This window comes from Heptranchias perlo, unplaced genomic scaffold (genome assembly GCF_035084215.1).
Source record: "Heptranchias perlo isolate sHepPer1 unplaced genomic scaffold, sHepPer1.hap1 HAP1_SCAFFOLD_429, whole genome shotgun sequence".
NCBI lineage: Eukaryota > Metazoa > Chordata > Chondrichthyes > Hexanchiformes > Hexanchidae > Heptranchias > Heptranchias perlo.
Genome location: NW_027139441.1, coordinates 148,353 through 161,705, shown reverse-complemented (window position 1 = coordinate 161,705; position 13,353 = coordinate 148,353). Strand labels below are relative to the sequence as shown.

The window sequence follows — 13,353 nt, the reverse complement described above, 5'->3', positions numbered from 1 at the left end:
TGTCATTGCCTGTTCACTTCACCACCATCTTGAATCTACCCACTCTCTCTCTCTCCCCTCCTTCCAACTCCTGGTTTCATTGATAAACCCTGCCCTACGCCCTTGCTCTGTCCCCATGTGCCTTGCCTTAGTGGGTCTCTCTCTCTCTCTCTCTCTCTCTCTCGCTCGCCTCTGAGTCAGAAGGTCGAGGGTTCGAGCCCCCACTCCAGAGACTCGAGCCCCGTAATCCAGGCCGACACCTCCCACGGTCGCCCAGTTCTGACGGAGCGCCGCGCCGTCGGAGGGTCGGTACTGAGGGAGCGCCGCGCTGTCGGAGGGTCGGTGCCGAGGGAGCGCCGCGCTGTCGGAGGGTCGGTGCCGAGGGAGCGCCGCACTGTCGGAGGGCCGGTACTGAGGGAGCGCCGCGCTGTCGGAGGGTCGGTACTGAGGGAGCGCCGCACTGTCGGAGGGTCGGTGCTGAGGGAGCGCCGCGCTGTCGGAGGGTCGGTGCTGAGGGAGGGCCGCACTGTCGGAGGGTCGGTACTGAGGGAGCGCCGCACTGTCGGAGGGTCGGTACTGAGGGAGCGCCGCGCTGTCGGAGGGTCGGTACTGAGGGAGCGCCGCACTGTCGGAGGGTCGGTACTGAGGGAGCGCCGCACCGTCGGAGGGTCGGTACTGAGGGAGCGCCGCACCGTCGGAGGGTCGGTACTGAGGGAGCGCCGCACTGTCGGAGGGTCGGTACTGAGGGAGCGCCGCACTGTCGGAGATGCCGTCTTTCGGATGAGACGTTAAACCGAGGGCCCCGTCTGCCCCTCTCGGGCGGGTGTAAAAGATCCCACGGCCCACTATTGGAAGAAGAGCAGTGGGGGGAGTTCTCCCCGGGGGTCCTGGGCCCCGATATTTATCCCTCGACCAACATCACTAAAAAAAAAAACAGATGATCCGAGTCATTTATCACAATCGCTGTTTGTGGGATCTTGCTGTGCGCAGATTGGCTGCCCAGTTTCCTACTTTAACAACAGTGAGCCCACCTCAAAAAGTATCTGGTTGGCTGTGACACACTCTGGGACGTCCTGTGGTGAGAGGCGCTGTCGAAATGGGTTGGCTTCCCTCGGAGTTAATCCCCTTTCCCGGGGGGGGGAAAATAGCTTTTCCGTGTCGGGTTTCTCGTTTCCCCTGGGAGCCAGCCCAAAGTCTGCTTTCCCTCGCCTTCCACAAACCAGAAGGTAACGATGGCCCCCAGACGGGCAGGATGGCCTCCGCCTGAGCGGCGGCCGCTCTCTGATTCTGACCGAACCCAATTCTCCGACCCTTCCCTCAACCCTTGCTGCCTGGAAACGACCTCCACCGTTCCCCCTCCGGGGAGGTCCGGAGAAAGGTAACACGCTGAAGAGCAGTCAGCACGGATTTCAGAAGGGAAGGTCGTGCTAGACCAAACTTCTTTGAAGAAGTCGCAGAAAGAGTAGACAAGGGCAGTGTAGTAGATGTAATATATTTGGGCCTTCGATAAGGTACCACATGGTTGCAAGCTGGCTACATTGTGAGGTGGTACAGTTTGGTAGGAATAAGGACTGGATAATAAGAGTCTAAACGGGGAGAGGAGCAGAGGGATCTGGGGGTACAGATACACAAATCACCAAAAGTAGTGACACGGGTTAATAAGGCCATAAAAAAGGCAAATCAAACACTGGGGTTCATTTCTGGAGGGATAGAATTGAAAAGCAGAGAAGTAACGTTAAACTTGTATAGAACCTAAGTTAGACCACACTGGGAGCACTGTGCACAGTTCTGGTCTCCATATACCTGGGTTAGACCACACTGGGAGCACTGTGCACAGTTCTGGTCTCCATATACCTGGGTTAGACCACACTTGGAGCACTGTGCACAGTTCTGGTCTCCATATACCTTGGTTAGACCACACTGGGAGCACTGTGCACAGTTCCGGTCTCCATATACCTGGGTTAGACCACACTTGGAGCACTGTGCACAGTTCCGGTCTCCATATACCTGGGTTAGACCACACTGGGAGCACTGTGCACAGTTCTGGTTTCCATATACCTGGGTTAGACCACACTGGGAGCACTGTGCACAGTTCCGGTCTCCATATACCTGGGTTAGACCACACTGGGAGCACTGTGCACAGTTCTGGTCTCCATATACCTTGGTTAGACCACACTGGGAGCACTGTGCACAGTTCTGGTCTCCATATACCTTGGTTAGACCACACTGGGAGCACTGTGCACAGTTCTGGTCTCCATATCCCTTGGTGACACCACACTCGGAGCACCGTGCACAGTTCCGGTCTCCATATACCTTGGTTAGACCACACTTGGAGCACTGTGCACAGTTCCGGTCTCCATATACCTTGGTTAGACCACACTTGGAGCACTGTGCACAGTTCTGGTCTCCATATACCTCGGTTAGACCACACTTGGAGCACTGTGCACAGTTCTGGTCTCCATATACCTGGGTTAGACCACACTTGGAGCACTGTGCACAGTTCCGGTCTCCATATACCTTGGATAGACCATACTCGGAGCACTGTGCACAGTTCTGGTCTCCATATACCTTGTTAGACCACACTTGGAGCACTGTGCACAGTTCTGGTCTCCATATACCTGGGTTAGACCACACTTGGAGCACTGTGCACAGTTCTGGTCTCCACATACCTTGGTTAGACCACACTTGGAGCACTGTGCACAGTTCTGGTCTCCATATACCTTGGTTAGACCACACTTGGAGCACTGTGCACAGTTCTGGTCTCCATATACCTTGGTTAGACCACACTTGGAGCACTGTGCACAGTTCTGGTCTCCATATACCTGGGTTAGACACACTGGGAGCACTGTGCACAGTTCTGGTCTCCATATACCTTGGTTAGACCACACTTGGAGCACTGTGTACAGTTCTGGTCTCCATATACCTGGGTTAGACCACACTTGGTGCACTGGGCACAGTCCTGGTCTCCATATACCTGGGTTCGACCACACTTGGAGCACTGTGTACAGTTCTGGTCTCCATATACCTTGGTTAGACCACACTTGGAGCCCTGTGCACAGTTCTGGTCTCCATATACCTTGGTTAGACCACACTGGGAGCACTGTGCACAGTTCTGGTCTCCATATACCTGGGTTAGACCACACTGGGAGCACTGTGCACAGTTCTGGTCTCCATATACCTGGGTTAGACCACACTTGGAGCACTGTGCACAGTTCTGGTCTCCATATACCTTGGTTAGACCACACTGGGAGCACTGTGCACAGTTCCGGTCTCCATATACCTGGGTTAGACCACACTGGGAGCACTGTGCACAGTTCTGGTTTCCATATACCTGGGTTAGACCACACTGGGAGCACTGTGCACAGTTCCGGTCTCCATATACCTGGGTTAGACCACACTTGGAGCACTGTGCACAGTTCTGGTCTCCATATACCTTGGTTAGACCACACTGGGAGCACTGTGCACAGTTCTGGTCTCCATATACCTTGGTTAGACCACACTGGGAGCACTGTGCACAGTTCTGGTCTCCATATCCCTTGGTGACACCACACTCGGAGCACCGTGCACAGTTCCGGTCTCCATATACCTTGGTTAGACCACACTTGGAGCACTGTGCACAGTTCCGGTCTCCATATACCTTGGTTAGACCACACTTGGAGCACTGTGCACAGTTCTGGTCTCCATATACCTCGGTTAGACCACACTTGGAGCACTGTGCACAGTTCTGGTCTCCATATACCTGGGTTAGACCACACTTGGAGCACTGTGCACAGTTCCGGTCTCCATATACCTTGGATAGACCATACTCGGAGCACTGTGCACAGTTCTGGTCTCCATATACCTTGGTTAGACCACACTTGGAGCACTGTGCACAGTTCTGGTCTCCATATACCTGGGTTAGACCACACTTGGAGCACTGTGCACAGTTCTGGTCTCCACATACCTTGGTTAGACCACACTGGGAGCACTGTGCACAGTTCTGGTCTCCATATCCCTTGGTGACACCACACTCGGAGCACCGTGCACAGTTCCGGTCTCCATATACCTTGGTTAGACCACACTTGGAGCACTGTGCACAGTTCCGGTCTCCATATACCTTGGTTAGACCACACTTGGAGCACTGTGCACAGTTCTGGTCTCCATATACCTCGGTTAGACCACACTTGGAGCACTGTGCACAGTTCTGGTCTCCATATACCTGGGTTAGACCACACTTGGAGCACTGTGCACAGTTCCGGTCTCCATATACCTTGGATAGACCATACTCGGAGCACTGTGCACAGTTCTGGTCTCCATATACCTTGGTTAGACCACACTTGGAGCACTGTGCACAGTTCTGGTCTCCATATACCTGGGTTAGACCACACTTGGAGCACTGTGCACAGTTCTGGTCTCCACATACCTTGGTTAGACCACACTTGGAGCACTGTGCACAGTTCTGGTCTCCATATACCTTGGTTAGACCACACTTGGAGCACTGTGCACAGTTCTGGTCTCCATATACCTTGGTTAGACCACACTTGGAGCACTGTGCACAGTTCTGGTCTCCATATACCTGGGTTAGACCACACTGGGAGCACTGTGCACAGTTCTGGTCTCCATATACCTTGGTTAGACCACACTTGGAGCACTGTGTACAGTTCTGGTCTCCATATACCTGGGTTAGACCACACTTGGTGCACTGGGCACAGTCCTGGTCTCCATATACCTGGGTTCGACCACACTTGGAGCACTGTGTTACAGTTCTGGTCTCCATATACCTTGGTTAGACCACACTTGGAGCCCTGTGCACAGTTCTGGTCTCCATATACCTTGGTTAGACCACACTTGGAGCACTGTGCACAGTTCTGGTCTCCATATACCTTGGTTAGACCACACTTGGAGCACTGTGCACAGTCCTGGTCTCCATATACCTTGGTTAGACCACACTCGGAGCCCTGTGCACAGTTCTGGTCTCCATATACCTGGGTTAGACCACACTCGGAGCACTGCGCACAGTTCTGGTCTCCATATTATAAAAAGGATATAGAGGCACTGGAGAAGGTGCAAAAAAGATTTACTGGGATGATACCAGAACTGAGAGGTTTATAAACTATCAGGAAAGACTGAACAGACTGGGGCTCTTTTCTCTAGAAAAGAGAAGACTGAGGGGTGACCTGATCGAGGTCTTTAAGATTATGAAAGGGTTCGATAGGGTAGACATAGAGAAGGTGTTTCCACTTGTGGGGAGAGACCAGAACTAGGGGGGGCCATAAATATAAGATAGTCACTAATAAATCCAATCGGGGAATTCAGGAGAAACTTCTTTCCCCAGAGAGTGGTGAGAATGTGGAACTCGCTCCCACAAGGGAGTAGTCGAGGGGAATAGTGTGGATGGATTTAAGGGGAAGCTGGATAAACACATGAGGGAGAGAGGGGATAGAAGGAGAGGGTGAGATGGAGGAGGGAGGGAGGGAGGAGCACGGACCCGTGGGGCCGAATGGCCTGTTTCTGGTCTGCAGACTCTTTAGTCAAGCAGCTTCTTCCTTCCTTCCTGTTGTGTGAGCAGCACTGATGTCCGTGAGTGAGGGGTGTGAGTTCTCAATAGCGATGGAGCCTGCGTTCGGACGAAACTTTGCACGAGAAGGTTCTTTGCAGCCGGGGGTCAATTAAACAGCTGCCAAATCTTTTTGTGAAAGAGCAAGATCGCTTTCTTCAAGAGGGCATCCAGGCCTCGTTCAGTTAACTGTGCCTTTTAGTTTTATGTCAAGGAGGTCGCCGCAGTGAACTTTCACCCTTTTGGGGTCAAATCCTCCCCCCAGCCCCCCCAGCCGTTGGTGAAAATTCTCAAGTGTGTTGTCACCTGCGGTCTGCTCTGCGCCAGCAGCCCGGGGCGGCGGGGGGTGGAACAGTTTCTGGGAGACGTATCTCCTCGACTACAGCGTACCAGGACTCACTCGGGGGACGGCGCAGAGTCGATCTCTGAACGGTGACAGAGCACGGCCGACGCCCTGTCATTACGTCCAAGGCTGTGCGAGCGGGGAATGGAGTCAAAGATTGCGGAGGGGGAGTCTCTCTCTCTCCGTCTGGGACCCCCTGTTAAAGAGGGAGCGCCTCTTTCTCCAACAGGGACCCCCCATTAAAGAGGGAGCCTCCCTCTCTCCATCTGGGACCCCCTGTTAAAGAGGGAGCCTCTCTCTCTCCATCTGGGACCCCTGTTAAAGAGGGAGCCTCTCTCTCTCCGTCTGGGACCCCCCTGTTAAAGAGGGAGCCTCTCTCTCTCCGTCTGGGACCCCCGTTAAAGAGGGAGTCTCTCTCTCTCCGTCAGGGACCCCCGTTAAAGAGGGAGTCCTCTCTCTCTCCGTCAGGGACCCCCTGTTAAAGAGGGAGCCTCTCTCTCTCTCCGTCTGGGACCCCCCTGTTAAAGAGGGAGCCTCTTTCTCTCCGTCAGGGGCCCCCTGTTAAAGAGGGAGCCACTCTCACTCTCTCTCTCTCTCTCTCTCCGTCTGGGACCCCCTGTTAAAGAGGGAGCCTCTCTCTCTCTGTCTGGGATCCCCTGTAAAAGAGGGAGCCTCCCTCTCTCCGTCTGGGACCCCCGTTAAAGAGGGAGCATCTCTCTCTCCGTCAGGGACCCCCGTTAAAGAGGGAGCATCTCTCTCTCCGTCAGGGACCCCCCGTTAAAGAGGGAGCCTCTCTCTCTCTGTCGGGGACCCCCTGTTAAAGAGGGAGCCTCTCTCTCTCTCCGTCTGGGACCCCCTGTTAAAGAGGGAGCCTCTCTCTCCGTCTGGGACCCCCTGTTAAAGAGGGAGCCTCTCTCTCTCTCTCTCTCTCTCTCTTTCTCTCTGTGAGCGAGGGACAGAAAGTTTGTGAGTCGGTTAACACGTGGAATATTTTATTTTCTGTTTCAAAAATCTTAACAAAAAAAGTACGCAGAGAACAGTAAGGTTTTGTTAAAGACGGACACCACGGTCCCGATCAGTCGTTCCCAGGTTTTCCAGGTCCCTCGAGCTCGGCCGCACGTCGTTACAAAGCGAATATCAGCTCGTTCATATGACACTTCTCAATTCTCCCTCGCCCCGCCTCGTGGGGAGGGGGAGAACGGAGCAAGCCATTGGCTGAAATGCTTGACCGTTTCCCGTGCAGGGGTCGGAGGCCGTGGCCGTGTCAGACGCGGGTCCTGGAGGGCGCTGGGGGGTTGCTGATGTACTTGGCGGCGTAGCCCCCTGCTCCCTCCCCTCGCGGCCACGAGCAACAGAGCAGGGCGCCCCCCAGCACGAGGAGGGCAGCGCCCGCCCAGCCCACCCACACGCTGGCTCCGATGTCCCGCTTGTCCGAGACGGCAGGGTCGCGGAACCGGGCGATGGTGCTGTGGGCCGACCAGCTGACCGGGATCAGGAGCAGGAGCCCGGCCAGCACGAGCAGGGACCCGGCCAGGGCGGCCGCCTTCCCCTTGACCCGCGCGCCGCCCAGGCAGGTGGTGAAGTTGGCGCCAGCCAGCGAGAGCAGCAGGCCAGGACGGAGAGGACGATGGAGAGGACGGTCAGCGCCCGGGAGGCCTGCAGCTCCCGAGAGAGCTGCAGCACGGAGTCGTAGACCTTGCACTGCTGCTGGCCCGTGCTCTGGGTCACACAGGACATCCAGATCCCGTCCTGGAACGTCTGGGCTACCACAATGCTGGAGCCCACGAACGAGCTGTGGTTCCATTTGGGCACGACGCAGCACACGATGGCGCCCATCAGCCCCAGGGCGCACAGCGTGATCCCGAGGCCCTGGAGCCCGCTGGAAGCCATGGCGTTCCCGGGAGCCGGACGGCGCTCGTCTCTGCGTGACAAGGAATAAGCGGTTTACAGTAAGAGACAGTTGGAATACACTCTCCCTCACACCTCTCCGCTATAACGCTCCCTCTCTCTCTCTCACACCTCTCCGCTATAACGCTCCCTCTCTCTCACACACCTCCCTCTCCGCTATAACGCTCACTCTCTCTCACACACTCCCTCTCCGCTATAACGCTCCCTCTCTCTCTCTCACACCTCCCTCTCCGCTATAACGCTCCCTCTCTCACACACCTCCCTCTCCGCTATAACGCTCACTCTCTCTCACACACCTCCCTCTCTGCTATAACGCTCCCTCTCTCACACACCTCCCTCTCCGCTATAACGCTCCCTCTCTCTCACACACCTCCCTCTCTGCTATAACGCTCCCTCTCTCTCACACCTCCCTCTCCGCTATAACGCTCCCTCTCTCTCTCACACCTCTCTCTCTGCTATAACGCTCCCTCTCTCTCTCACACCTCTCTCTCTGCTATAACGCTCCCCCTCTCTCCTCACACACCTCCCTTTCCGCTATAACGCTCCCTCTCTCTCTCACACCTCTCCGCTATAACGCTCTCTCTCTCTCTCACACCTCTCTCTCTGCTATAACGCTCCCTCTCTCTCACACCTCTCTCTCTGCTATAACGCTCCCTCTCCCTCACACCTCTCTCTCTGCTATAACGCTCCCTCTCTCTCTCTCACACCTCTCTCTCTGCTATAACGCTCCCTCTCTCTCACACCTCTCTCTCTGCTATAACGCTCCCTCTCCCTCACACCTCTCTCTCTGCTATAACGCTCCCTCTCTCTCTCTCTCACACCTCTCTCTCTGCTATAACGCTCCCTCCCTCTCTCTCACACCTCCCTCTCTGCTATAACGCTCCCTCTCCCTCACACCTCTCTCTCTGCTATAACGCTCCCTCTCTCTCTCCCTCACACCTCTCTCTCTGCTATAACGCTCCCTCTCTCTCTCTCACACCTCTCTCTCTGCTATAACGCTCCCTCTCTCTCTCTCACACACCTCTCTCTCTGCTATAACGCTCCCTCTCTCTCTCACACACCTCTCTCTCCGCTATAACGCTCCCTCTCTCTCTCTCACACCTCTCTCTCTGCTATAACGCTCCCTCTCTCTCTCTCACACCTCTCCGCTATAACGCTCTCTCTCTCTCTCACACCTCTCTCTCTGCTATAATGCTCCCTCTCTCTCACACCTCTCTCTCTGCTATAACGCTCCCTCTCTCTCTCTCACACCTCTCTCTCTGCTATAACGCTCCCTCTCTCTCTCACACCTCTCTCTCTGCTATAACGCTCCCTCTCTCTCTCTCACACCTCTCTCTCTGCTATAACGCTCCCTCTCTCTCTCACACCTCTCTCTCTGCTATAACGCTCCCTCTCTCTCTCACACACCTCTCTCTCCGCTATAACGCTCCCTCTCTCTCTCTCACACCTCTCTCTCTGCTATAACGCTCCCTCTCTCTCACACCTCTCTCTCTGCTATAACGCTCCCTCTCTCTCTCACACCTCTCCGCTATAACGCTCTCTCTCTCACACCTCTCTCTCTGCTATAACGCTCCCTCTCTCTCACACCTCTCTCTCTGCTATAACGCTCCCTCTCTCTCTCACACCTCTCCGCTATAACGCTCCCTCTCTCTCTCTCACACCTCTCTCTCTGCTATAACGCTCCCTCTCTCTCACACCTCTCTCTCTGCTATAACGCTCCCTCTCTCTCCCTCACACCTCTCTCTCTGCTATAACGCTCCCTCTCTCTCTCCCTCACACCTCTCTCTCTGCTATAACGCTCCCTCTCTCTCTCTCACACCTCTCTCTCTGCTATAACGCTCCCTCTCTCCCTCACACCTCTCTCTCTGCTATAACGCTCCCTCTCTCTCTCTCACACACCTCTCTCTCCGCTATAACGCTCCCTCTCTCTCTCACACCTCTCTCTCTGCTATAACGCTCCCTCTCTCTCTCTCACACCTCTCTCTCTGCTATAACGCTCCCTCTCCCTCACACCTCTCTCTCTGCTATAACGCTCCCTCTCTCTCTCCCTCACACCTCTCTCTCTGCTATAACGCTCCCTCTCTCTCTCCCTCACACACCTCTCTCTCTGCTATAACGCTCCCTCTCTCTCTCTCACACCTCTCTCTCTGCTATAACGCTCCCTCTCTCTCTCTCACACACCTCTCTCTCTGCTATAACGCTCCCTCTCTCTCTCACACACCTCTCTCTCCGCTATAACGCTCCCTCTCTCTCTCTCACACCTCTCTCTCTGCTATAACGCTCCCTCTCTCTCTCTCACACCTCTCCGCTATAACGCTCTCTCTCTCTCTCACACCTCTCTCTCTGCTATAATGCTCCCTCTCTCTCACACCTCTCTCTCTGCTATAACGCTCCCTCTCTCTCTCTCACACCTCTCTCTCTGCTATAACGCTCCCTCTCTCTCTCACACCTCTCTCTCTGCTATAACGCTCCCTCTCTCTCTCTCACACCTCTCTCTCTGCTATAACGCTCCCTCTCTCTCTCACACCTCTCTCTCTGCTATAACGCTCCCTCTCTCTCTCACACACCTCTCTCTCCTCTATAACGCTCCCTCTCCCTCACACCTCTCTCTCTGCTATAACGCTCCCTCTCTCTCTCCCTCACACCTCTCTCTCTGCTATAACGCTCCCTCTCTCTCTCTCACACCTCTCTCTCTGCTATAACGCTCCCTCTCTCTCTCTCACACACCTCTCTCTCTGCTATAACGCTCCCTCTCTCTCTCACACACCTCTCTCTCCGCTATAACGCTCCCTCTCTCTCTCTCACACCTCTCTCTCTGCTATAACGCTCCCTCTCTCTCTCTCACACCTCTCCGCTATAACGCTCTCTCTCTCTCTCACACCTCTCTCTCTGCTATAATGCTCCCTCTCTCTCACACCTCTCTCTCTGCTATAACGCTCCCTCTCTCTCTCTCACACCTCTCTCTCTGCTATAACGCTCCCTCTCTCTCTCACACCTCTCTCTCTGCTATAACGCTCCCTCTCTCTCTCTCACACCTCTCTCTCTGCTATAACGCTCCCTCTCTCTCTCACACCTCTCTCTCTGCTATAACGCTCCCTCTCTCTCTCACACACCTCTCTCTCCGCTATAACGCTCCCTCTCTCTCTCTCACACCTCTCTCTCTGCTATAACGCTCCCTCTCTCTCACACCTCTCTCTCTGCTATAACGCTCCCTCTCTCTCTCACACCTCTCCGCTATAACGCTCTCTCTCTCTCTCACACCTCTCTCTCTGCTATAACGCTCCTCTCTCTCACACCTCTCTCTCTGCTATAACGCTCCCTCTCTCTCCCTCACACCTCTCTCTCTGCTATAACGCTCCCTCTCTCTCTCCCTCACACCTCTCTCTCTGCTATAACGCTCCCTCTCTCTCTCTCACACCTCTCTCTCTGCTATAACGCTCCCTCTCTCCCTCACACCTCTCTCTCTGCTATAACGCTCCCTCTCTCTCTCTCACACACCTCTCTCTCCGCTATAACGCTCCCTCTCTCTCTCACACCTCTCTCTCTGCTATAACGCTCGCTCTCTCTCACACCTCTCTCTCTGCTATAACGCTCCCTCTCTCTCTCACACCTCTCTCTCTGCTATAACGCTCTCTCTCTCTCTCACACCTCTCTCTCTGCTATAACGCTCCCTCTCTCTCTCTCTCACACCTCTCTCTCTGCTATAACGCTCCCTCTCTCTCTCTCACACCTCTCTCTCTGCTATAACGCTCCCTCTCTCTCTCTCACACCTCTCTCTCTGCTATAACGCTCCCTCTCTCTCTCACACCTCTCTGCTATAACGCTCCCTCTCTCTCACACCTCTCTCTCTGCTATAACGCTCCCTCTCCCTCACACCTCTCTCTCTGCTATAACGCTCCCTCTCTCTCTCCCTCACACCTCTCTCTCTGCTATAACGCTCCCTCTCTCTCTCTCACACCTCTCTCTCTGCTATAACGCTCCCTCTCTCTCTCTCACACACTCTCTCTCTGCTATAACGCTCCCTCTCTCTCTCACACACCTCTCTTCTCCGCTATAACGCTCCCTCTCTCTCTCACACCTCTCTCTCTGCTATAACGCTCCCTCTCTCTCTCACACCTCTCCGCTATAACGCTCTCTCTCTCTCTCTCACACCTCTCTCTCTGCTATAACGCTCCCTCTCTCTCACACCTCTCTCTCTGCTATAACGCTCCCTCTCTCTCTCTCACCACCTCTCTCTCTGCTATAACGCTCCCTCTCTCTCACACCTCTCTCTCTGCTATAACGCTCCCTCTCCCTCACACCTCTCTCTCTGCTATAAACGCTCCCTCTCTCTCTCTCACACCTCTCTCTCTGCTATAACGCTCCCCTCTCTCTCTCTCACACCTCTCTCTCTGCTATAACGCTCCCTCTCTCTCTCACACACCTCTCTCTCTGCTATAACGCTCCCTCTCTCTCTCACACACCTCTCTCTCCGCTATAACGCTCCCTCTCTCTCTCACACCTCTCTCTCTGCTATAACGCTCCCTCTCTCTCTCACACACCTCTCTCTCTGCTATAACGCTCCCTCTCTCTCTCACACCTCTCTCTCTGCTATAACGCTCCCTCTCTCTCTCACAACCTCTCTCTCTGCTATAACGCTCCCTCTCTCTCTCACACACCTCTCTCTCTTGCTATAACGCTCCCTCTCTCTCTCTCACACCTCTCTCTCTGCTATAACGCTCCCTCTCTCTCTCACACACCTCTCTCTCTGCTATAACGCTCCCTCTCTCTCTCTCACACCTCTCTCTCTGCTATAATGCTCCCTCTCTCTCTCACACCTCTCTCTCTGCTATAACGCTCCCTCTCTCTCACACCTCTCTCTCTGCTATAACGCTCCCTCTCTCTCCCTCACACCTCTCTGCTATAATGCTCCCTCTCTCTCTCACACCTCTCTGCTATACGCTCCCTCTCTCTCTCACACCTCTCTGCTATAACGCTCCCTCTCTCTCTCACACCTCTCTCTGCTATAATGCTCCCTCTCTCTCACACCTCTCTCTCTGCTATAACGCTCCTCTCCTCTCTCTCACGCCTCTCTCTCTGCTATAACGCTCCCTCTCTCTCTCTCACACCTCTCTGCAATAATGCTCCCTCTCTCTCACACCTCTCTCTCTGCTATAACGCTCCCTCACTCCATCTCACACCTCTCTCTCTGCTATAACGCTCCCTCTCTCTCTCTCACACCTCTCTCTCTGCAATAACGCTCCCTCTCTCTCTCACACCTCTCTCTGCTATAACGCTCCCTCTCTCTCTCTCACACTCTCTCTCTGCTATAACGCTCCCTCTCTCTCTCTCACACCTCTCTCTCTGCTATAACGCTCCCTCTCTCTCTCTCACACCTCTCTCTCTGCTATAACGCTCCCTCTCTCTCCACACACCTCCCTCTCCGCTATAACGCTCCCTCTCTCTCTCTCTCACACCTCTCTCTCCGCTATAACGCTCCCTCTCTCTCACACACCTCTCTCTCTGCTATAACGCTCCCTCTCTCTCACACACCTCTCTCTCCGCTATAACGCTCCCTCTCTCTCTCACACCTCTCTCTCTGCTATAA

The 13,353-nt window shown here is 54.5% G+C and overlaps 1 pseudogene; it reads right to left on the bottom strand.

Annotated features, from left to right (window-relative positions):
- Window positions 1–6,833: 6,833 nt before the first annotated feature.
- The window catches only part of LOC137312370 (claudin-4-like), an 8,321-nt pseudogene continuing 1,801 nt past the window's right edge, over window positions 6,834–13,353 (bottom strand).